Below are 24,542 nucleotides of genomic sequence, written 5' to 3' on the forward strand. Positions count from 1 at the left end.
TCAGCACGGAGCCCGATGTGGGGCTCAAACCCATGAACCATGAAAGCATGACCTGAGGTGAAGTCAGACCAACTGGGCCACCCAGGTGCCCCTAATTCTTTTAATTCTTAAAGAAAACTTAAGAATGTGGCTCAGTCCATTGGGCGTCTGACTTTGGCTCAGGTCACGATCTCCCCGTTTGCGTGTTTGAGTCCCACATGAGGCTCTGTGCTGACAGCTCAGAGGCTGGAGCCTGCTTGGGATTCTGTCTCCCTCTCTCTTTGCCCCTCCCCCGCTCACGCTTTGTCTCTCTCTCTCTCTCTCTCTCTCTCTCTCTCTCTCAAAAATAAACATTAAAAAAAAATTTAAAAAAAGAATGACAAAGACTATAAGAAAACTGTAAATATCTTGGAATATATGATAACATAATTAAAACATTAAATTAAATTCATGCTTTGGTTACAACTGTAAAAATGAAATATGCATGTGGATAAGGGCTGGTAAGGAGAACTCAAACAGGTTTTTAGAGTTTTTTAGAGTGTAGACATATGCATTCTTTTTTTTAAACCTGTGAATGCTTGTGGGCAATAACCAGAATAGTTTCATTATGTAAAATATGCAAAATATGGATGCAGTGAACCAAGTATAGATAGAAATGCGAAAATTAAAATTGTTTAGTAACGATGGCAGGCTTGTGAATAAATTTTTTTCAATTTCCCCAAACTTTACGTAATATTACACCATCTTAGAATAAAAAGTAACCCCTCCCCTCTAGATAGCTAAGTTCTTCATTTTTGGAATTAATGACGTTAGAACACAAATTTGTACAGTGATACAACTACGGCTTTGTCACAATATGCCCCTATTTGGATAAGGGCTGGACAGGAAAAATGTGGAGATTGTTGAGGGCTTTCCAATTTTTATTGCCTATATTATTACATTGCAAAAAAATACAAATCAAAAATAGAGGAAAAAGACTTAATGTGTGCTTCCCCAAGACCCAGAAGCTCAATCTTATTTTTTGTTCTTAGTGTTTATTTCTGAGAGAGAGTGTGCACAAGAGCAAGTGGGAGAAGGGCAGAGAGAGAGGGCGACAGAGAATCTGAAGTGAGCTCTGCACTGACAGCAGTGAGCCCAACGTGGGGCTCGAACTCATGAACCATGAGATCATGGCTGAGCTGAAGTCAGAGGCTCAACGGACGTAGCCACCCAGGCACCACACAATCTTCTTTTTCAAGTTAGAAAAGGTCTTTCTTAAATACAAGCTGATTGGGTCATCCTTGGGACACATTAACTCAAGCTGCTGACCTTTGGAAAGCAAATCAGAGACTATATCCAGAAAGAATTGTAATCAGGCTTGGCCACAGTGAGAGGTATTTAGGACGCAGGCTCATGCTCAGTTACAGCCACAACCCCAGGCCAGAGGTTGTCACTAGGACATGTGACAGCCTGTGTAAGGGACACAGTGGTGAGGATCTGAAACGGCTGGTGAGAGAAAGAGAGAGAGAGAGAGAGAGAGGCAGAGGATTCCCTTGTCAGTCTCTGCCAAGTGAGGGGATGTGATTGGCCAGCAAGTGTTTTTGCCATATCTGAACATGGGATGCAAACTGAACTACTCCAAGCAGGTCACTTTTTCCTGCAACTTAAAACACAAAGTAATCCTACATTTGATATGGTTCAAATTAGCTGGAGCAGAGGGCCCCTTAAGGGGTTGAGAGAGGCTTGGGCCACTTCTCATTTGCTTTTCCAATATGAAGAAATATCAAATCAGGTTTAAAAATTGTGGTATATTTAAATGTTACTTTAACACTTTCAACACAGAAGCATTGCACTTATAATAGTGCTAAAGATAACTACAGAGTTTTGTATGAATGTCTGGAGATACATATATTTCTTTTTTGGAACGTATAGGTATTTTTGAAAGTCAAGACATGGGATAAGTTTGTTTTTAAATAGTATATTAGTTATCTTTTCAAATTATATGTTCAATATTTGTTTCTTCTTTTTAATTTTTTTTCACATGTATTTATTTTTGAGAGACAGAGCGAGACACAGTGTGAGCGGGGTGAGGAAAAGAGAGGGAGGGTGGGGACACAGAATCTGAAGCAGGCTCCAAGCTCGGAGAGGTCAGCACAGAGCCCGACTCAGGGCTCGAACTCACGGACAGTGAGATCATGACCTGAGCCGAAGTTGGACACTTAACCAACTGAGCCACCCAGGCGCCCCACAGTATTTGTTTCTTTAATCTCTAGCCACTTTTTCAGGCACAAAACATCTAAAATTAAAGCAACAGATCCAATTGTTCATTTGAAAAAATACAGTAAATAAACAGGGAAATTTTTACACATATATGAATTATCTATCTATCTATCTATCTATCTATTTATCTATCTACTCATAGTGTACTCCCGGTGTTCTGATTTGATAAAGGAAGACAAATTCAAGGTAATATGGTAAGTGTCTTCTTTAAATCCTGCCAGGGTGTCTCTGACTCATGCACATCCTTATATAGAGATGAGACTCTTGGAGAATGCGCAACCTGGCCACCTGCCCATGCCAGGCCCTGCTATGAGACAGCAAGAGTTGCAGGGAGTAGACAAACCTATGGCAGGAAATCAAAGGACTCACGTTGGAATTGCAGTTCTGCCATTCCTTGTGTTGACTCTGAACCTAAGTCCTCCACAGCAAGATGGAGACAGTAATAAAACCTTCACAGGGTTGTGGGGAAGAATAACTGAGATAATACATAGGTTGGTGCCTAGCACAGGGCTTTAGCACCAAGGTTGCTCAAATGTTTGCTTCCTTAGACTGCCTCTCCCTGCTGGATGTGAGGATTACATTGGATGATGTATGTGAAAACAAATGTTGGTTATAATTAGAAATGGGTAACAGGGGCCCTGTGTCTTGAATCTATGTCAAGACAGTATATCTGTTTGCATCGTAGATGATAGTGGTGGGGGTCTTTGTGTTGCCTCCCCAACTTCCAGGACAGGGACGTCAGGCCTCAAATGTGATCTATTTTAACTTCCTTCTGAGCCCCTCCCCTTTGGGCAGTTGCCCCATCTAGCAAGCTTCTCAGAAAGGTTCTGGAAATGCTCAAGGCCATGCTTGTAGGCAAGGAATTATGGGTCACAGCTCCTGACATTCAATAAATACTTCAAGGCTGCCTCCAAAGGTCTAGCAGGGCACCTGCGTGCTTCCTTGGACCTTAGCTCCCATTGTCTCCAATCTCTTCTTACACGCTAGCCACTCTGGCACCTCTTTGTGTCCCTAAAATACGTCGAGTTTTAGTCAAGGTGTATTCCTGCCTCCTTCCTTCGCCCTTGTTTCCTCTTCCCAGAACATTCTTCCTCAGATCTCCACATGGCCAGCTTCCTCTCATCATTGAGGTCTCCGAGCAGCTACCCCTCCAAGGAAGGGCTCTCCTGACCTCCTTAGCTAAAGTAGCCGTCCCTCAACCTCTACTCACTTTTTACCCTATTATACTGTTTTACTTTCTTCTTAGCACTTACCATCACCTGAGATGGTCTCATGTGCGTATGTACTTGTTATTTGATACCTCCCAGAGGCAAGAGCACATCTGTCTTGTCCATACTGAATCCCCGGCACTCCCACACGCAAGAAATGCTTGTTGCACGAATGAATGAGTGAAAGGCTCTATGATATCTTCATAGCAGGATAGCTTCCTCCTGGGCAAGCCATGGCAGTATATTTACTCCTGTATGCAGTGCTTATTTCAGTCGTGCTAGATTGGTACATTGGTGGACTCCAATGAAACACAGCATCCAATATCCATGCTCTTTTGTAGTCCCTCACATATCAACTCCAGGCATGGTCATGTGACTTGCTTTCTCCAATAGGATGCTAGCAAGTGTGATGTAAGCAGAGGCTTGATAAGTCCTTCAATGCTTGTTTGTCCTCTTGGGACACTGTCTCGAGGTCCTGAGTTACCTTGTAAAGAGTTACCTTAATGAAGGGACCACATGGAGAGACAGATGAGCCCAGCCAGCCCCCACAATTCCAGCCGTTCCTGTTGAAGTGCTGGAAATGTGAGTGAAGAAGTTCCCTGGGACATTCCTCCCCAGCACATACCAGGTAGGGCCACCTAGCTGGATCCAGCCCAGATGGCAGAACCCTGAGAAATAACAAATCATTATTTTTTATAAGTTTGGCATGGCTTGTGACACAGCAACAGGTAGCTGAAACACCAGTGTCTCTCTCATTACAAGTGGTTGTGTATGCGTCTACACCCCTCCTCTACTAGACTGTGAGCCCGAGGCAAAGGGATGCAATATAATTATCTTTGTTTTTCCCACTTTGCCGGGCATCTTGCACAAGTTAAGTCAATCCAAGAGTCTTCATTCAGAGATTTGTTGAGCCCCTCTACACACTAGTCTCTGTGCCACCTGTGTGCAGACAGTTGTGTATGTGTGTATGTGTGTGTGCCAATGATGCAGAAGGTGCACAAAGAGGTAGTGAAGATTCACTTCCCAAACACTTCACACGGCTGTTCCCTGAGGTCAACTCCCAGCACAGCAGCCCAAGTGCAGGAGGTTGAACACCAGTGTCCATAGAGGCCAAAGAAAGGCCTGTGGGGGCCCAGAGAGGGCATGGCTAACTCTGCCACCGGAGACTTGGGGGAAGACTCTACCCACCTAGGGAGCAGCTTTCAAGCTGAGCATCAGTGTTCAGGCTGCTGTCTTAAAGCAGGGAAGTTGGCAAGGTGATTGTAGTCCCTTGCTCATATGATCTTCAAGGCCATCAAGTGTAATAGGGTCATTTTACAGCTCACGAAGCACTGACATCAAGCCACTCTCTCCTCTCTCTCTGACTCCTGAGGTTTGGGGGACACATCTTCCCCTCCCTAGGCCCCCGGTAGACACACACCCATCCTATGTTCCCTGTTTCCACAGCACTGGTTATTCTTTGAGAGAGAGAGAGAGAGAGGGAGAGAGAGAATGGGGCAGGTCTACCTAACCCTGAAGCCATTCATGTCTTTAAAACCCAAACCAAATCAAGACAAGACAAGACAAGCCAAGCCAAACCAGGGGGCACCTGGGTGGCTCAGTCAGTTAAGCATCCGACTTTAGCTCAGGTTGTGATCTCATAGTTTGTGAGTTCAAGCCCTGCATCAGGTTCTCTGTTGTCAGCACAGAGCCCACTTCGGATCCTCTGTTCCCCTCTCTCTTTGCCCTTCCCCTGGTCATTCTCTCTCTTTCTCTCTGTCTCAAAATAAATAAATAAACTTAAGAAAAAAGTTTAAAAAACAAAACAAAAACCACCAAACCAAATCCTACTCTATACTGCCTCCAAACCTAAGTTTAAATATTTCTTTTTCCTCTTTTTTTGCCCTCTTGGATGCAATTAAATAAATTCAAAGTGGTGACACAATTCAACTCAAGGAGATTAGAAATGATTGGTTGGGGCACCTGGGTGGCTCAGTCGGTTAAGAAATGATGATTGGTTATCTGAGAGTAAAAAAATAATTAACTTTACAGTTACAAATAAATATGTAAAAAAAATTTTGAAGGAGAGGAAGTAGGGATTATTTTGCTGCTAAAATTTGTATTACAAAAAGGTCAAATATACAGAAGAGTTAAAAGATCCAACAATTAATATGTTGCCATATTCAGGGGCGCCTGGGTGGCTCAGTCTTTCGAGCATCTGACTTCAGCTCAGGTTGTGATCTCACGGTTTGTGAGTTCGAGCCCCACGTGGGGGCTCTGTGCTGACAGCTTGGAGCCGGGAGCCTGCTCCAGATTCTGTCTCCCTCTCTCTCTGCCCCTGCCCCCCGCTTATATTCTGTCTCTCTCAAAAATAAAACAAACATTAAAAAAAATAAGTTTCCATATTCACTGTGTGTGTGCACACGTGTACATGTGTTTTCCTCAAAGATTTGGTGGTAAGTCCGATTCTTCTACATAAGCACCAAACCATTGTCACACCTGAGAAAATTAACTATAATTAGCCAGAATCTTCGAACAAAGGGCTTGGAGGAAGGAGATAAGGTTTTTATCTCCAAGTCTTATCCAGGAGCACAGGAAAGTCGGCCAGCGTGCTGAGCCAAATGTGGGGGATGTGCACGAGAGGGCTTTCTGATCTTGAGACCCGGACAAACGTGTGAAGTTAGCATCATTCAAGGGTTTGTTTCAAACTATTTGTGGGAGCTCCTTGGCCTCTGGATTCTGAGCCTGTGTAATCAGCTGCCTGTGTACTAGCAAGCCCCAGGCTGAGCTCACCTATCAGCAGCGTGAGAGTGACAGGAACCAACAGAAGCGAGTAAGTCTTTGAGGAGAAACAAAACCTGTAGCCACGAGTCATCTTTGCAGCCATGAGAGAGAACAAGAAAGACTGAAGAGATTCAGTGCAAACGATTTCTGCTGTGCATGAACCCAGGTCTTCACTGGGGAGACCCGGGTCAGGCAATTTGACTGAGGAAGGAAATTCCTTACTGGGTTAAATTAATAAAGAAGGTGCTGGGGCGCCTGGGTGGCTCAGTCGTTTGAGCGTCTGACTTCGGCTCAGGTCACGATCTCGTGGTCTGTGAGTTCCAGCCCGGCGTCGGGCTCTGTGCTGACAGCTCAGAGCCTGGAGCCTGTTTCAGATTCTGTGTCTCCCTCTCTCTCTGACCCTTCCCTATTCATGCTCTGTCTCTCTCTGTCTCAAAAATAAATAAACGTTAAGAAAAAAAATTAAAAAGAACGTGTTGAACTAATACCTCACTCTTCCCACCTCTGTCAGCTCTGGCTACAGCGGATACTTCCTGACTTGGAAGGTTTTTGGAAAAACTTTGTGTGCATTGATGATGGGATAAAGCCTGCAGTCCTGCCTCCTTTCTCCCACTCCAATTGCTCCCTCTCTACCCTCCCACAGACTATTTTTCTTCATCTGAGTCCCTAAATGTCCTCATCCGTATAATGGAGCAGTGATATCTCCTTGCAGGGCAGTTCTCAGGCAGGCTACGTAGGTGGTGTGGGCGAACATGTCTGGCGGTGTCATAATACAACAGGCCCTAAGTAAGCGGTGTCTGAGTCATCTCCTGGAAAGCCCCCACCCTTGTGAAAACTACATTTCCCAAGCTCCCTTATCAGTAAGCTCATGGCTGGGTTCAGCCAATAGGAGATGCAAGTGGGAGATTAACAGATGGGAGGAAGGGAGAAGCCAGGGTATATCTCCCTATCTCCCACTGCTTGGGGGTGGGATAGGAGCTGATTCTTCCTCTATAGTTCTGGCTCCCTACAGGATAGCCCCTCCCTCTGTGGTCCCAGCGTCCCCCAGATGTCCCCACCCATCTGTTCCCACAGATGACCCCAGCCTTTGGGCTCTGGTATCACCTCTAGTCCTAGGGGCAGGAGAGGCTTCCTGTTGTTGCTGCCGATTTCCGGGTTCCCTCATTGTCTCCTGCCTAGCTTCTCACCTCCTCCATCACCTATGTAACCAACACCTTTTACTAAATTCTGTTTTATTTATTTTTTTATTTTTTTAATGTTTATTTTTGAGAGAGAGAGAGACAGAGACAGAGAGAGACAGAGCGCGAGCAGGAGAGGGGCAGAGAGAGAGGGACACACAGAATCTACAGCAGGCTCCGGCTCTGAGCTGTCAGCACAGAGCCCGACATGGGGCTTGAACTAATGAACTGCGAGATCGTGACCTGAGCCAAAGCCGGACGCTTAACTGTGCCATCCAGGCATTTCGATTCTGTTTTATTTTTTTTTTTTAATTTTTTTTTTCAACGTTTTTTTATTTATTTTTGGGACAGAGAGAGACAGAGCATGAATGGGGGAGGGGAAGAGAGAGAGGGAGACACAGAATCGGAAACAGGCTCCAGGCTCCGAGCCATCAGCCCAGAGCCTGACGCGGGGCTCGAACTCACGGACCGCGAGATCGTGACCTGGCTGAAGTCGGACGCTTAACCGAATGCGCCATCCAGGCGCCCCTCGATTCTGTTTTAAATAACTACAGTGGTTTCGATTTTCCTGCCTGGAGTCTGGCTGATACACACAATATTTTTTATTATTATTTTTTTTTAATGTTTGTTTATTTTTGAGCAAGAAAGAGAGACAGAGCACGAGCAGGAGAGGGGCAGAAAGAGTGGAAGACACAGAATCTGAAGCAGGCTCCAGGCTCTCAGCTGTCAGCACAGAGCCTGAGGCAGGGCTCAAACCCACAAACTGCGAGATCATGACCTGAGCCAAAATTGGATGCTCAACCGACTGAGCTACCCAGGTGCCCCTTGCACGGTAATTTTTTAAACTAACTATGCAGTAAAGGATTAAATCAGCAGGAATGGAGTCCTCAAACTCTGCACAGTCCAAAGAAAGGACTGGCCTTTGGTTGGCTCTGGGAGATAACCTATAAACCCTTGGAATATCCTGCCTGATAAGACTGTCTTTCTATACTCAGGGCCTTGGGTCACACCAGATAGCTTATGCTAACAATGTGACTTGGGATGAATGCCTGTTTTCATTTGGCTGGGGCCTTGGCCACGCTATTTTAGTCTGACTGATTGGGGTGGGGGAGTGGTAGCGAAGACCACATACCTGTGGCCAGTCATGCGGGTGCTCCACGCCTATACAGCTGACCCTCAATAAAAACCCTGGACACCAAGGCTCAGATGGTTAGCAACATTTGTGTGCACTGTCATACATCATCCCTGGGAGAGTCAAGCTCTGTCTGTAGGACTCCCCTGGGTGAGGACAACTAGAACCACACATCTGGTCTCTGCTGGACTCTGCCTGATGCACTTTTTTCCTTTGCTGATTTTAAGCATTATTCTTTTGCTGTAATAAACTGTAACCACAAGTGTAACAGCTTTTCTGAGGTGCCTAAGTCTTTCTAGCAAATCATGAACCTGAGGGCGGTCCTGGGGGCCTAACATACCAATTACAAAGGAGATTCTTTTTTTCACAAAGAAAATGTCTAGAGTCCCCAGAATTTAAGTAACTTACCTGAACTGAATGCAGGTTCTACTTGATTCCAAAGGCCTACCTCTGTCACGATGCCACACTGCCCCTCATAAGGACAGAGCAGTGGAGGAGAAATCTGGAAGCAGAAAGACTACTTGACTGAATATTTGAAGTAGATGGTGTTAAGGCCCCTTTTGGCTCCAATAGCTTATAAACCTATAAGTTAACAGACACCTATTGAACTCTTACATGAAGCAATTATTTGCTTGCCAGGGAGTGACTAGAGAAAGTTTGTGTGGACGAGGCCTCCTGAGCTGCACAGTGAAGGAGGGCTGGACACCAGTGAAACAGGATGGAAGCTACTGCAGAAGTCAGGGAGACAGGCAGGTGGCCAGGACTACGGGGTGATAGGGGAGAGGGAGGGACAGGGTGGATTCAAGTGACCATGCAGGAAACAGTCTATTGGAGCTCTCCGCTGGGAGCCTTGTTTTCCACCCCTCCCCTACACTGGTGGTGTGCTAGACAATCCCCTTTCCAAAAATGATATTGGAAAATGAAAGCCAGACATGGACATCCTCTCTGATTGCTCCCTTTCCCTTGCCTCACCCACCCACAGCAGACCATGTCGATTCTGCTTCTGAAACATTCCTGTGTAGGTCCCATTCTCTCTCTCCACCTCTTCTACCTCAGCCCAGCCCAGAACTTTCTCTAACAACAAGCAGTTGTTGAGCATACTTATTATGTGCCAGTTAAGTCCTATTTTACATTAATTTTCAAGCTGAAGAAATAAGTTTTAAACTATTGTCTCAGCTAGAGTGTGGGCTTTGAGAGAGCAGAGATCTTTCCTGTCCTGTTTGTTGCTGATCCCCAAAGCCAAGCGCACAGCCTGGTCCATAAGAAGGAACTTTGCATGTATTTGCCGAAGAGACAGGGAAGAATGTAGATAGATTGGATGTGACAAATGAGGGGAAAGAAGACGTCAGGATGGTTCCAGGTTTCTGGGTTAGGCAACTGGGGTGGTGTCATTGACCAGGTGAGGAGCCAAGAAGGGGCAGCCAATGGGTTAGGCTGGAGACAGGGGGATGGACTGGATTAGGGAATGTGGCACTGAGAAGACACTTATTATGTTGCCCTGGTTCTGGAGCTGTTTTAGGTGGAAGATGTGGATTTAGGAGTGGTCGCCACATAAGTAGTAAATGGAGTCTGGGGGTAACTGAGATAACCCACGGAAGTATGTTGAGTTCTCGCTTGAGAAGACGTAGGGCAGAGCCTTAAGCAACGTCAATGTCTGATGTTGTGAGAAGAAAGCATCTAGCAAAACAGCAGCTGAAAAATTAAGTGGGAAACCAGGGCAGTGTGACCCCTCCCCCACAGAAGCCAAGGAAAAAGAGAAGGGGGTGCAATGTGGTATCTACAGGCATCATTGGGCTGGAGCATATATGTTTTTTTTTTGGTCTGTCTTCTTGGCCTACACAATATTTTAAAACATTTTGAATTAGTTGCTAAAATTTCAACTATGTATTTCTTTTTTTTTTTTCAATGCTTTTAAAAAAAGGTTTATTTTTATTTATTTTTAGAGACAGAGAGAGAGTGTGAGCAGGGGAGGGGCACAGAGAGAGGGAGAGAAGGAGAATCCCACGCAGGCTCCACGCTGTCTGCATAGAGCCACATGCGGGACTGGAACTAACAAAACAGGAGATCATGATCTGAGCTGAAATGAAGAGTTGGATGCTTAACCAACTGAACCACCCAGGTGCCCCTTAAACTTTTTTTTAAGTTTACTTATTTACTTTTGAGGGGTGGGAGGGGCGGAGAGAGGGGGAGAGAGAGAGAGAGAGAGAGAGAGAGAGAGAGAGAGAGAGAGAATCCCCAGCAGGCTCCACTGTCAGCCCAGAGCTGGGCTCAATCTCACATGAGATCATGACCTGAGCTAAAATCAAGAGTCAGACACCTAACCCGACTGAGCCACCCAGATGGCCCCAAAATAAGAGTATTTCTTTTGAAATCTCTATTCTAGTTTCCCTGGAAAAAAAATGGAATGTGGGCCATTCTGGGCCTGAATTCCTGTATGCCAAGAGCCAGGTGCCATAAGTCATAAATGGCTGTCCCTATTAGCTGAGGTGTGAGGCCTGGCAGGTGTCATTCAACCTCTGTCCTAGTCAGCCTGAGCTGCTATAACAAAATATCATAGACTGGGTGGCTTACACTGTAGACATTTATTTCTCACAGTTCTGGAGGCTGTGAACTAGTTCCTAGTGGAAGCCTGCTTCCTGGCCTGCAAATAGCCACACCTTCTTGCTGGGTGCTCACGTGGCGTTTCCTTGGTTCTTATCCTCTTCCTTTCTTCCTTTCTTCCTCTTCTTATAGGGCACTAATCCCATCATGAGGCTCCCAGCCTCATGACCTGATCTAAACCTCTTAATACCATCACATTTGGGATTAAGGTTCCCATATATGAATTTGGGGGAGACACATTCAGCCTATGACACCATCTCAATTGCATTACTGCTTTTCTTCTAGTAGGGTTAAAAGAAAGGAGAGGTTTTCTTTTTTATTTTAAGATTTTATTTTTAAGTAATCTCTACACCCAACGTTGGGTTCAAACCTACAACTGCAAGATCGAGAGCTCATGCCCTACTGACTGAGCCAGCCAGGCACCCTGAAAGGAGAGGATACCTTAAATGTATGTTTCTACTGAAAGTAGGAAAACAAAATATAGACTAAGACAGTCAAGCATTTCTTGAAAAATGGGAGGGAACCTACTTCTAATTGGACATGCCTTCTCTGCCTATGAGATTTATTTTTTTGTTTTTAATTCTTAAAAAAATTTTTAATGTTTGTTTTTGAGAGAGAGAGAGAGACAGAGTGTGAGCAGAGGAGGTGCACAGAGAGAGGGAGACACAGAATCTGAAGCAGGCTCCAGGCTCTAAGCTGTCAGCACAGGGCCCTACGCGGGGCTCAAACTCACAAACTGTGAGATCATGACCTGAGCCGAAGTTGGATGCTTAACCGACTGAGCCACCCAGGCGCCCCAAGATTTCTAAGATAGTCCCCAGGGATCCTTGCCTGCTGGCGCTCATGCCCTTGTCTAATCTCCTCCCTATGAATGTGTGTGTGTGTGTGTATGTATATATGTATATATATATATATGATATATATCTTTATATATATCTATTATACATACACCTTTATTAAGGTGTAAAGGTATATGTATAGTATATGTATATATTATACATATTTAAAGTGTGAGATAATATATATAAAATATACATACATATATACATATGTATATATATATATAAAGTATGAGATAATAAAGATATATATGTATAATTGTGATAAAAGCACATTACATAGACTTTATCATCTTAACCATTTTTATTTTTATTTTTATTTTTTATTTTTTTCATCTTAACCATTTTTAAGCGTACAGTTCAGTAGCATTGGCTATATTCACATTGTTGTATGACAGATCTCTAGAACTTCTTCATTTTGTAAACTGAAGCTCTATATCCACGGAACAACGTCATTTCTCCTTCATCTCAGACCCTGGTAACCACCATTCTACCTTCTGTCCTTACGACAATTTTGACTACTTTAGATGACTTATGGAAGAGGAATCATACAGCATTTGTCTTTTTGTGACTGGCTTACTTCACTTAGCATAATGTCCTCAAGGTTCATCCCTGCTGCAGCATGCGGCAGCATTTCCTTCCTCTTTTAGGCTTAATCATATTCCATTGTACGTACAGACCATGTTTTGTCTACCCATTCATCCATCAATGGATACTTGGATTGCTTCCACCGTTTGGCTGTTATGACTAGTGCTGCGATAAACATTGTGTACAAATATCTCTTTTAGATCCTATATTCTGTTCTTTCGAATATATCCCCAGAAGTAGAATTACTGGATCATATGGTAATTCTGTTTAATTTTTTTGAGGAATCACCATACTGTTTTCTACAGCAATGGCACCATTTTATATTCCAGCTAGCAGTACCTAAGCGTTTCAATTCCTCCACATCTGTGCCAACACTGGTTTTTCTGGGGGATTGTTTGTTTTGGGTTTTTTGTTTGTTTTTTTCTATAGTGGCCACCCCAAAGCACATGAGGTAGTATCTTACTAAATGTGTGTTGTTTTCGGCAGCTGAGTTTTGGGGTGATTTTTACGTAGCAAGAAATAAGTAATATACCATTTCATTCTGTGAGTTCCAAGAAGGGAGTTTGGTTTCCAAAGCAGCTGAATGGTTGAGCAATAGAACTGAAACAAAAGCTCCCGCAGTCATCACATAACAAAGGTGGGGACCTTGGGCAGAGCAGACTCTACTCACTCCAAGGGTGGGGGTGGGGTGGGCAGGGCTGGGCAGCAGCAAGCCTGAAGGCAAAGAAGAATAAGGACAACTTTTTAAGTCATGGTCTGTAAAATTTTTATGGCTTGTCTATGTTCTTTCCAGACAGGGTGAGATAAAGGGAAGATGGTAGTAGTCAGGAGGGTTTTATCCTTTTTTCCTTTTTAAAATAGGAAAGAATTGATCATGTTTAAATGCCTATGGCACTTCTGGTGGGACTAGAACTGGAACCCAGCCTGAGTGGCTCTCGAGCTTGCACATTTACCAAAAGGTTTTGCTTGCTTGCCTAATTCTGAAGCAAAATAAAAAACAAGACAATGTAAACCAGTAATGTTCTAATTTTATTTCCCTTGACTGGCTATTTTGAGTGTTTTTTGGGTGGTAAATATTAAAGATTTAATTATTTCGAGGATTCTCCCTCTCTCTTTCCTCTTGGTGCCCCTGTTTGGCTGGGTTGCAAATACATGTTCAATCTGTCTCTTGGGCAATCCAGCTCCCTACCCTTCCTTCCCCAATGCACCAAGTCTTGGTCAAGTCTCTTCCAAGCAAAGCACAATGCATATGCATAGTAGGTCCCCAATGACATTTTTTGCAAGAGACAACAAAATCACCCCTATGGCTGAACTTCCTGGGGGTTCCTGAGTCAAAGGTCCTTCACAAACTGTACCATAAACATCCTCCAGGGGGGTGCCGGAGCCAAGTCCTTGCACATGAAGTGTGTTCCTGCTTTATTCACACAAGTGTAATTTGTGTGCACTCCACCACATCATGCATGTGTATTTTGGCTGTTTAAGTAAAGACAGACTTGTTCTGGGGACCTTCTGACTACAGAATCCCCAGACCCAGGCACAATCCAATGTTTACTGGGCCCAGGTGTTATGGTTGACATAAAGCAGTCACGGGGGGTGGGGGGGTGGGGAAGGCCGGGCCTCAGAGCTTATCACAGATACTCCCTTTGGATATACTGGAAGGTCATTATTCTTCCGTCTGATGGGTGAAGATGTTCTAACCCTTTCTATGCACTGTCACAAGCTGCTGATGAATCACTAATAAGTATTCAGCTACTTCACCCCTCCTGTGGATGCTTCTCCTCCTACCTCGCAGTGACAGGAAATCATCTCTCAGTAACCTTGAAGCTCTGCTACAGGTCTACTGGGCTTGCAGTTGGCTCAGGGTCCCACACTCAGAGAAGAGCAGTATGGGTGTTAATTTGTTGCTTGGGAACCAAGGGTCCCCAAGAAGCTGAGTAGTGCCCTCAGACTCCCAATCCGGGGCTCTGTCATCACACACACACACACAGACACACACACACACACACACACACACACACACACACATCACGTGTTTGCACACAGACATTGATTTGACTTGAGATGTTACATCATGATTTTCTTTTCAGGAAACCATCAGTGATCAACGTGAAGTAATTTACTACAGAAAAAGAATAAATGTGGAATTGCTCAGATCAGGGCTGGAGTCTAGGCTCTGCCATTCATTCATTTGACTCCTGTTGCCGAGTTCCTACTATGGGCCGGATGCCAGGGACAGGGCAGTCAAGGAGCTGCCTTAGCAGCTAAAGGTGGAGAGATGACAATAAACAAGTGTGATGGTTAATTCTGTGTCAACTTGACTGGGTTATGGAGTGCCCAGATATCTAGTCAAATATTTTTCTGGGTATTTCTGTAAGGGTGTTCTGGAATGAGATTAATATTTAAATCAGTAGACCGAGGTGTGCCTGGGTGGCTCAGTCGGTTAGGTGTCCAATTTCAGCTCAGGTCATGATCTTGCAGTCAGTGAGTTCGAGCCCAAGAGTCGGGCTCTGTGCTGATAGCTCAGAGCCTGGAGCCTGCTTCAGATTCTGTGTCTCCTTCGCTCTGTGCCCCTCCCCCTCTCACACTCTGTCTCTGTCTCAAAATTAAATAAACATTAAAAAAATTTTTTTTAAATAAATCAGTAGACCGAGTAAAGCAGATTGTCCTCCTCAATGTGGGTGGGCCTCATCCAATCAGTTGAAGACCTGAATAAAACAAAAATGCTGAATAAGAGGGAACTACACTTGCCTGATTGCCTTCAAACTGAGGGATCAGCTTCTCTTCTGCCTTTGTATTCGAATCGAGGCATCAGCACTTGCTGAGTCTTGAGCCTACCAGTCTTTGGTTGGGAACAATGCAATCAGCTCTCCTGGTTTTCAGACCTCTGGACCCGAACTGAAACTAAATCATCGGCTCTCTTGAGTCTTCAGATTGTCAGCTCACCCTGTAGATTGTCAGACCTTCCCACTTCCATAACTGCATGAGAAAATTCCTTACAGTAAATCAATTTCTCTTTCTCCACATGCACACACCCTGTTGTTTCTGTTTCTCTGGAAAATCCTGACAAATACAGCAAGCAAATCAATGATCGATCTGACAATGACAAACTGCTGTGAGGAAAATAAAACAAGATCGAGAAAAAGAGGAGGGTGGTACTTTAGCTATGGAGGTCAGGGCCACCTCTCTGAGGAGGTGGCCTTTCAGCTAAACCAGACTGAAAGAGCAACAGCCATGTAAAAGGTGTGAGGAGATGGTTGGGCAAAGGCCCTGGGGTGGGCAGGATCCTGGAGAGCTGGAGGGACAGAAAGAATACCAGTATGGTTGGAAGGGAGCGTGGTGGGAGAGGGAGGAAGTATGCAAGGCATTAGGGATTCACAGGCTGTAGGGGGGAGTTTGGATTTTGTTCCTAGTACAAGGGTAATGTTTTGGAAGATTCTAAGAAGTGTAACACTCTGGCTGCTTGCATGTCTAGCTTGCTATATGATCCTGGGCAAATGAATGTTCCTCTCTGAGCTGTAGTTTCCTGACATCATTGTGAGGATCAAATGAGATAACATAAGAGAGTGAGTTAGTACTCTGTCCCACCCAAAGAAGTGGCAGGAGAGATGTCAGTTTCTTTTCCTGGTTGTTCACTAGGGGCAGTGACTGGTAAATGTTGACACTAAAACAAGCCGGGAAAGTAGAACTGACGTGAACTTTCTGGAAGGCAGTATCGCCATATCCTTTAACAAGGGACTACCTCCCATGTGACCCAGGAAAACAATGAGAAACAGAGACAAAATGAATACCAAAGATGTTCATTACAATGTCACTTACATAGAGGAAAACCGGAAACAAGTAAATGTCTGAGCTAAGGGGCGGTTTAAAGACACTTTGGTACATTAAAGCTAGAGTTTTGAAGTCGCAGAGACATGGCTCTTCAAGGGCCTCCCTGGATGACTTCTGGCAAGTCATCAAATCCTGTAAACCTCAGTTAACTTGGGAAACGGAGACAACAATAGCACCCCTGCCACCTAGGGTTGTGATACGATTACATGGAAGTGCACATGTGACCCACCACTCAGCACCTGGCACCCATCAGGCTCCAGTAGGATGTGGGATCCCTTGGGGAAAATGCAAGGACCCCAGGTCAACTTTTAAAAAGCCAAAAGCTACATACATGCATAAAATCGATAGCTGTGCCTCAGATTACTTAAGTTGACCTACAGATTAATGCAATTTTAATTAAAACCCCACAGGTTTGTTTGGTTTGTTTATGGCATAAGCTTTATTTGGAGAATTTCTATGGAGGAGGAGAGGCCAAGAAGAGGCAAGGCATTCTCCAAAAAGGATAATAGGGAAAGCCTTGCTCTACCAGATATTGATATCAAGACTTATTCTAAGACTATGATAACTAAGACATTGTGGAATTGACACAGGGATAGAAGGATTGACAGGGATAGAGAACAGGGAGCCTAGAAACACACCCATAGAAATGGGGCTTTGATATATGACCGTATAAATAGAATATAAGTGAAAGACTGATACAGGACAAAAGTGGCAGTCCAGATCAGTGTGGAAAGAAAGGATTATTCAATCAATTGTGCTGGGGCAGCTGATTATCCATACTGGAAAAAAATGAAATTGGCTTTTTGTCTCACACCATACCCAAATTTTTCAGATGAAGTCAGAAATTAAATGTGAAAAGCAAAATTTCTTCTAAAGAAGAAAACATAAAACTATACTGTTTAATACATCAGGCACTAACCACACGTGGCTATTTTAAATTATTTTTATTTTGGAGGGCACCTGGGTGGCTCAGTCATTTAAGTGTTGGACTCTTGATTTCGGCTCAGGTCATGATCTCACAGTTCGTGAGTTCAAGCCCTGCATCTGGCTTTGTGTTGACAGCGTGGAGCCTGCTTGGGATTTCTCTTTCTGTCTCTCTGCTCCTCCCTGCTCGCATTCTCTCTCTCTCTCTCAAAAATAATAAAATAAAATAAAGAACACCTTTAAAAACATTAAATTATTTTTTTTTGTTCATTTATTTATTTTGAGAGCCAGATGCTTAACTGACTAAGCCACCCAGGCATCCCTCAAATTATTTTTAAATTAACATTAAGTAAAATGTAAAATTTAGTCTCTGGGTCACATTAGCCACATTTCAAGTGTTCAGTAGCCACATGTGGTTAGTGGCTACTGTCCTGGATATCACAGATAAAGGACATATCCATCACTGGAGAAAGTCCTATGGAACAATATTTGATACAGAAGAATATCTTTCCATCCTTGGGAAAGGGAAATATTTCTCTAAAAAGACAAAAAATGCTATCCACAAAGGGAAATATTGATAATTCAATTCATTAAATATTCACACTTCTATTTATCAAAACATACCATAAAAGCAAATGAAAAGATAAGTCATGGGGCACCTGGGTGGCTCAGTCGGTTAAGCATCTGACTCTTGGTTTTGGCTCAGGTCATGATCTCACAGTTCGTGAGATTGAGCCCTGTGATGGTTCTACATTGAGAGCACAGAACCTTTTTGGAATTCTCTCTCTCCCATTCTGTCTCCACCCCCCTAACTCCACTGCGCACATTCTCCCTCTCTCAAAAAATAAAGAAACTTAAAAAAAAAGAAAAGACATGTCAAGAACCGAGAGAAGATTATCTGTAATAAATGTAATTGACAAAGATTAGCGCTCACAAGATAAAAAGAACTCCTACATATTGGCGACCAAAAAACAACAACAAAAGACATGAATGGGTATTTCAGAGACGTTTCATAATTGTCCAATAAACAGATAAAAGGGAAAAGTAAATTAGACTTCAGTCATATTCCATTTATAGCCACTAGATAGGCAAAAACTAATTTTAACAATACTGACTTGGAGAGGATGTGGATTCATGGTGTGACTATAAATTGGTACAACAACTTTGAGAAACAATTGGAAATTATCTTGCAAGGTTTAATATCCTAGGCAATTCCTCTCCTTACATATATGCAAGAGGCATTCCTACAGATATGCATAGAAAACAGGCACAAGAATGTTCATAGCAGCAATTTTGGGTAATAAAAAAAACCCGGAGGGGTGCCTGGGTGGCTCAGTCAGTTAAGCATCTGGTCTGACCCTTGATTTTGGCTCAGGTCATGATCTCAGGTGTTGTGGGATCAAGCCCCACATCAGGCTCTGCACTGACATCTGCTTGGGATTCTCTCTCTTTCTCTCTCTCTCTCTGGCCCTCCCCTGCTCCTGCTTACTCACTCTCACTCTCTTTCTCTCTCTCTCAAAATAAATAAATAAACACTTAAAAAAAAAAACCTGGAGGGGCGCCTGGGTGGCTCAGTCGGTTAAGCATCTGACTTCAGCTCAGGTCATGATCTTGCAGTTCCTGAGTTCGAGCCCTTCATTGTGCTGACAGCTGAGAGCCTGGAGCCTGCTTCAGATTGTGTGTCTCCTTCTCTCTCTGCCCCTCCCCTGTTCGCACTTTGTCTCTCTCTCTCAAACATAAATAAACATTAATTTTTTTTTAAATTAAAAAAAAAAACACCTGGAAACAAATTAAATGCCCAGCATTGGGAAAACAGATAAGTATGTTGTGGTATATTCACAATGGAATATTATACAGCCATGAAAAGGATAAACTACAGTTACATGACTTTAAGATAAATCTTCGATAATGCTGAGTACATTAAGTCCTGGAATACTACTTATGGTGTGATACTATTTTTATAAAGCTCAAAAATAAACAAAACTTACAAAGTTCATTCTTTAAGCATGCATACATAGATGATTTTTTTTTTTCAAAAGGCAGGGAAACAATACACTAAAAATTCAGGGTGTTAGTGACTTCTGGGGGGTGGGTATGGCATGATAATGTAGAGGGATTCTGGTTATTGGTGATGTTCTAGATCTGCATTTGGGAGGTGAGTTCAGGAGGGTCATTGCATTATCATGCCCCCAAACTTACACATGCATTACATAAACTCCTTTGTATGCACCAAATGTAAATAAAGATGTAATAAAAAGGGAATAGTTTTCTCCTTTTCATTTTACTTTTCTGTATTATGATTTCTTCCCCCCAAGTATATATGCTTTTTTTTCCTAATCAGAAAAAAAAGAAATATATTACATTATCTGGGAAATGTCTCTTGCTAAATTCAGGAATCATTTATAAATAGAACTGTGTTAGGATACTTGGAAGAAATGGTGTAAGAAAAGCATATCTAAGAGGCTGACCAATTTCCCTGGTCATTTAATAACTATGTGTGGAGCACAAACCTTCCTGATGGTGGCTTCACCCTGAGATTTCCTTTCAGTTGATGGCTGGGAGTTCAGGAGAAGAAGCATCAGTCTTTGGCAACCTGAGAACCTAGCTGTGAATGCCAGCTCTGTCATTCAGTAGCTGTGTGTCCTTTGGCAATGTACATAACTTCTCTGAGATTTGGATTCTTTGTGACTGTAAGAGCACAGTGATGTTTACTTTGAGCTTTGCTTGGGTGGGTTAAGGATAAAATATATGAAGTGTCTGTCTTCTGGTCTGCCCGCACTTATATTGTGATCCTCCTGCCCCAATAATGATCGCACCTTATTATAGTGTAGCCCTTTACAGGTTGCAAAAGTGTGTGGGGAATTATAGTCATTATCTGATCCTGAAAAAAGGCCTAACTTTATTAAAATAATACTTTACATGTATAGAATACTTGCTACGTTTATAAGAGTAATATAATAGTGGGTGCTCAGTAGGTGCTGATGGAATAAATGAATGAATGCTTTCAAAGGTGGGTGTAACAAGAGAAAAAATAGTGGACTGCTTCTTTTGGGAATTCATTTTACAAACTTTTTTTAAAGTTTTATTTATTTATATTGCGAGAGAGAGAAAGCATGCATGAGTGGGGAAGGGGCAGAGAGAGAGAGGGGGAGAGAAAGAATCACAAGCAGGCTCTGAGCTGTCAGCACAGAGCCCAACACAGGGCTCCATCTCATGGACTCAAGTCATGAGTTGAGATCAAGAGTCAGAGGCTTAGCTGACTGAGCCACCCAGGCACCCCAGAATTTTTTTTTTTTTTTTTTTTTTTTTTAATTTTTGGGACAGAGAGAGACAGAGCATGAACGGGGGAGGGGCAGAGAGAGAGGGAGACACAGAATCGGAAACAGGCTCCAGGCTCTGAGCCATCAGCCCAGAGCCTGACGCGGGGCTCGAACTCACGGACCGCGAGATCGTGACCTGGCTGAAGTCGGACGCTTAACCGACTGCGCCATCCAGGCGCCCCCAGGCACCCCAGAATTAATTTTATGAGGCTAGAAGCTGCCTCTAAGGCAAAGGTAGGCAGCAGGCATGAATCTCCCTGTTAAATTGAGGGGAACTTCAGGGCAGGCCAGAGCCCTGAAACAGCCCCTGAGTCATTCTGGTGAACAGACAGAGTCTGGCAAGGGGCCTTGCACTTGTCAAAAGACACTGGCAGGGCCTTTTCCGGCTCTTGCTTGTGGAAAAACTAGAAGTAAAAAGAGAGAGTTGGTGCCACCTGGAGGGTGAGAGTAGGCAACTCAGACAAAGGCTAGAAAAATTCTTAGAATAAGACAGGTCTTTTAGTTCAGGGGTACAGGTGGGGTGGTGGTGGTAAGAATGTACCTTAAAAATAACCTGTGCTTTTTAAAAATTAAATTGTTATTGAGATAACTGTAGATTCATGAGCAGTTGTAAGAAATAATATAGAGAAATGACAGGTGTCCTTTACCCAGTTTCCCCCAATAATAACATTTTGTGAAACCATAGCGTATAGATAAATGGAACAGAATTTAGAGTCCAGAAATAAAGCCATACATTATTGTCAATTGATTTTTTTAAATTTTTTAAATGTTTATTTATTTATTTTGAGACAGAGAAAGAGAGATAGAGAGTGAGCAGGAGAGGGGCAGAGAGAGAGAGGGGGACAGAATCCCAAACAGGATCCACACTGTCAACACAGAGCCCGATGCAGGGCTCAAACCCACAAACTGTGAGATCATGACCTGAATTGAAATCAAGAGTCAGGCACTTAACTGACTGAGCCACCCAGGCACCCTAAGTGTCAACTGATTTTTGACAAAGGTCAAAACCACAATTGTCAAAGGTCAAATTGACCAAACACAATTCAATGGGTGAAAGAACAGTCTTTTTTGACAAATGGTGCTGGAACAACTGGATATCCAAAAAACAAAACAAAACAAAAAACCAAAAATGAAGTTGGACCCCTACCTCACACCATATACAAAAACTAAAATGAGCCAAAGATCTAAAATTTAAGAGGTAAAACTATAAAATTCTTAGGTAAAAAAACATAAGGATATATCTTCATGACCTTGGCTTAAGCAATGATTTCTTATATATGACACCAAAAGAACAAGCAACAAAAGAAAAAATAAACTGGACCTCATTAAAAAAAAAAAACAAAACTTTTCATCTTCAAATGACATTGTAAAACAAGTAACAAAAAGACAAGTCGCAGAATGTAAGAAAATATTTGCAAATCATATACATGATAAGGATCTAGTATCCAGAATATATAAAAATATCTTACAACTCTAGAATTTAAAAAAAAACAATTTTAAAATGAGCAAAGCATTAAAATAGACAATTCTTCAAAGTGGAATGCATACAAATGGCATGTAAGAACCCAAAATATCATGAACCATTGAGGAAATGCACATCAAAACCACAATGAGATACCATTTCACACCCACTAGGATGGCTATAATCAAAAGACAATCAAAAGATCAAAAAGACAATAAGTGTTGGTGAGGATGTGGAGAAGCTGAAATTGATATTGAAATTGCTGGTGGGACTATAAAGTGGTGCTGATGCTTTGGAAAATTAACTGTTTATAACATTAAACTGTTATCATATAACCTAGCATTTCTACTCCTAGGTATACACCCAAGAAAAATGAGAATACATGTCAGATAAAAACTGGTATACAAACGTTCATAGCAGCATCATTCATGAAAGCCAAAAAGTAGAAACAACCCAAATGCCTATCAACCAATAATGCATGATAAATGAAATGTGGCATATCCATAAAATGGAATATTATTCAGCAATAAAAAAGAATGAAGTACTCACTCATGCTATGACATGGCTGAACTTCGAAAACATTATGCTAAGTGAAAAAAGCCAGATACACAAAAGGCCACATATTATATGATTCCATTTATATGAAATATCCAGAGGAGGAAAAGCCACTGAGACAGAAAGTAGATTAATGGTTGGGGAAGGAAGGGGAGTGAGGAATGCAGATTGACTTCTAATAGATACCAGGTTCTTTTAGGAGTGAGGTCTGCAATTAGCAGCGGTGGGTACACAATTCCAAAGACACTGAGAACCATGAGTTGTATATTTAAAAAGGTGAATTTTAGGTAGTGTTACAGCTCAATTTTTAAACTAGTAAAATTAATAAAACATAATATCACAACCAGTGTATTGAATATTGGTACAATCTACCAATGTTATTCATTGTTTCTCTTGTACTTTCAGTATTCTGTGTTTTTATAAAGGACTTAGCAATTATCAAGAAGAATGTATATTAATATTTAAAAACAATAAAAACCGTACAATTATGTATATAAGCCCTTCCTTAGAGCCCATACAATTATCTATATAAGCCCACCACCTACAATTCTCATTCTCGGAAAGGTATTTGTAAAAATTGTACATTTTGGCCTCGGTATAGTTTTATAGAATATTAAAACATAAAATTATATTTTAGCATATTGCCTCCCAAGTCATCAGAAATATCCCTTTAGAGAGGGTGTGGAATATTTCACCGGATAGATACACCATAATTCCCTCAACCATCTCATTTTTGCTGGTCATTTAGGATGTTTCCAGGTACTTTGCTGCACACTGCCGCAGTGAGCAACTTTATTTTCTTGAGGATGATTTCCACCAGATAAGGGGTGGGTTACTGGTTAAGGATTTTGAACATCTTTCTGGCTCTTAACAATTTCATCTTGGCTCAAGATCCCCCTCCCCTGCTTCCTCCAAGTCCCCAGCCTCCGTCTCTGCAAAGCCAGACCCTAGAGGCTGGCCCCTCCCCCTTAGTCCCCTCCTCTCGCTAAGCTGTTACCTCCTCTTTCACTTGTGGGCCTCAGCCCCAGACCCCTGCCGCTCGTGTCCTCTCCTGGCTCACCAGGTCTCCTTCTCCCCCGCCTGGTTTCGGGCAGCCCCCTCCTCAGGCAAGCCGATTGCCTGCCATGCGTCAGCTCTCGGCCACCCTGACTCGGGTTTGCCGTAGCCAAATGCAGTTTGGCACGCTGGCACGCACCATCCTTACCTTAGCTTCAGGGTGTCCCGCGCAGATGCCCAGGAAGACCTAAACTGTGGGTGACGTTTCGTTTTCCCCTTTCAGCCCATTCCAGCCTTCTGCGCTAGGGCGGCGCATCTAGTAGGCGCTCGATAGGTATCCAAAGTATTTTAAAAGCACATTGAAGTTCCTATGCTGGCTTTTTACTTTCGATTCCTGTAAGTTAATAAAGTACAAAACAATTTGCACCAGGATTAGATGTGATGGGGGATGGGGGTGGGCAGATAGGAATTATAAGAGAAAGTTCATGCATTCATTCAGTTAACAGGAATTGACTTGAGCACCTACTGTATGCCAACACTAACCACGACAGTGAATAAAAGACAATAAAATCGATAGTGTAAAAATACAGTGTGTTATATGGTGGTTCGAGCCAGGGAGAAAAAAAATCAGGCGAGGTAAGGAAACAAAGTGAAGCCACCCAGAAAAGGTGAAAATAGTAACAGGTAACAATTGGGTGTCTACTGAGGGCCTCACCTTCGAAAGCCCCTTTAAAATAACGCCACAACGCAGTGAGGCAGGAACGACCGCTCCCATTGCACAGATAAGGAGGACGTAAGGTGCAGAGTTGGGGTGGTCAGCCCCGAGTCTAAGGCCTCCGCCCTTTCCCCCCGAGCCCCCAGCCCTTGGCCCGCCCCTCCCCGGCAGGGAAAAGGTTAACGCAGGGCGCAG

The 24,542-nt window shown here is 43.1% G+C and overlaps 1 long non-coding RNA gene across 1 annotated transcript in view; it reads right to left on the reverse strand.

The window, feature by feature from the left end:
• Positions 1–24,501, reverse strand: part of LOC125929687 (uncharacterized) — a 37,192-nt gene extending 12,691 nt beyond the window's left edge. Inside the window, exons 1-2 of the long non-coding RNA XR_007459937.1 lie at positions 24,348–24,501; positions 23,841–24,026 (exon numbers count right to left, since the gene is read on the reverse strand). This is a non-coding gene — a long non-coding RNA (uncharacterized LOC125929687). The remainder of the gene's footprint in view (positions 1–23,840; positions 24,027–24,347) is intronic.
• Between the last annotated feature and the right edge of the window lie 41 nt (positions 24,502–24,542).

Source organism: Panthera uncia, chromosome A2 (assembly GCF_023721935.1).
Source record: "Panthera uncia isolate 11264 chromosome A2, Puncia_PCG_1.0, whole genome shotgun sequence".
NCBI classification, from domain to species: Eukaryota; Metazoa; Chordata; class Mammalia; order Carnivora; family Felidae; genus Panthera; species Panthera uncia.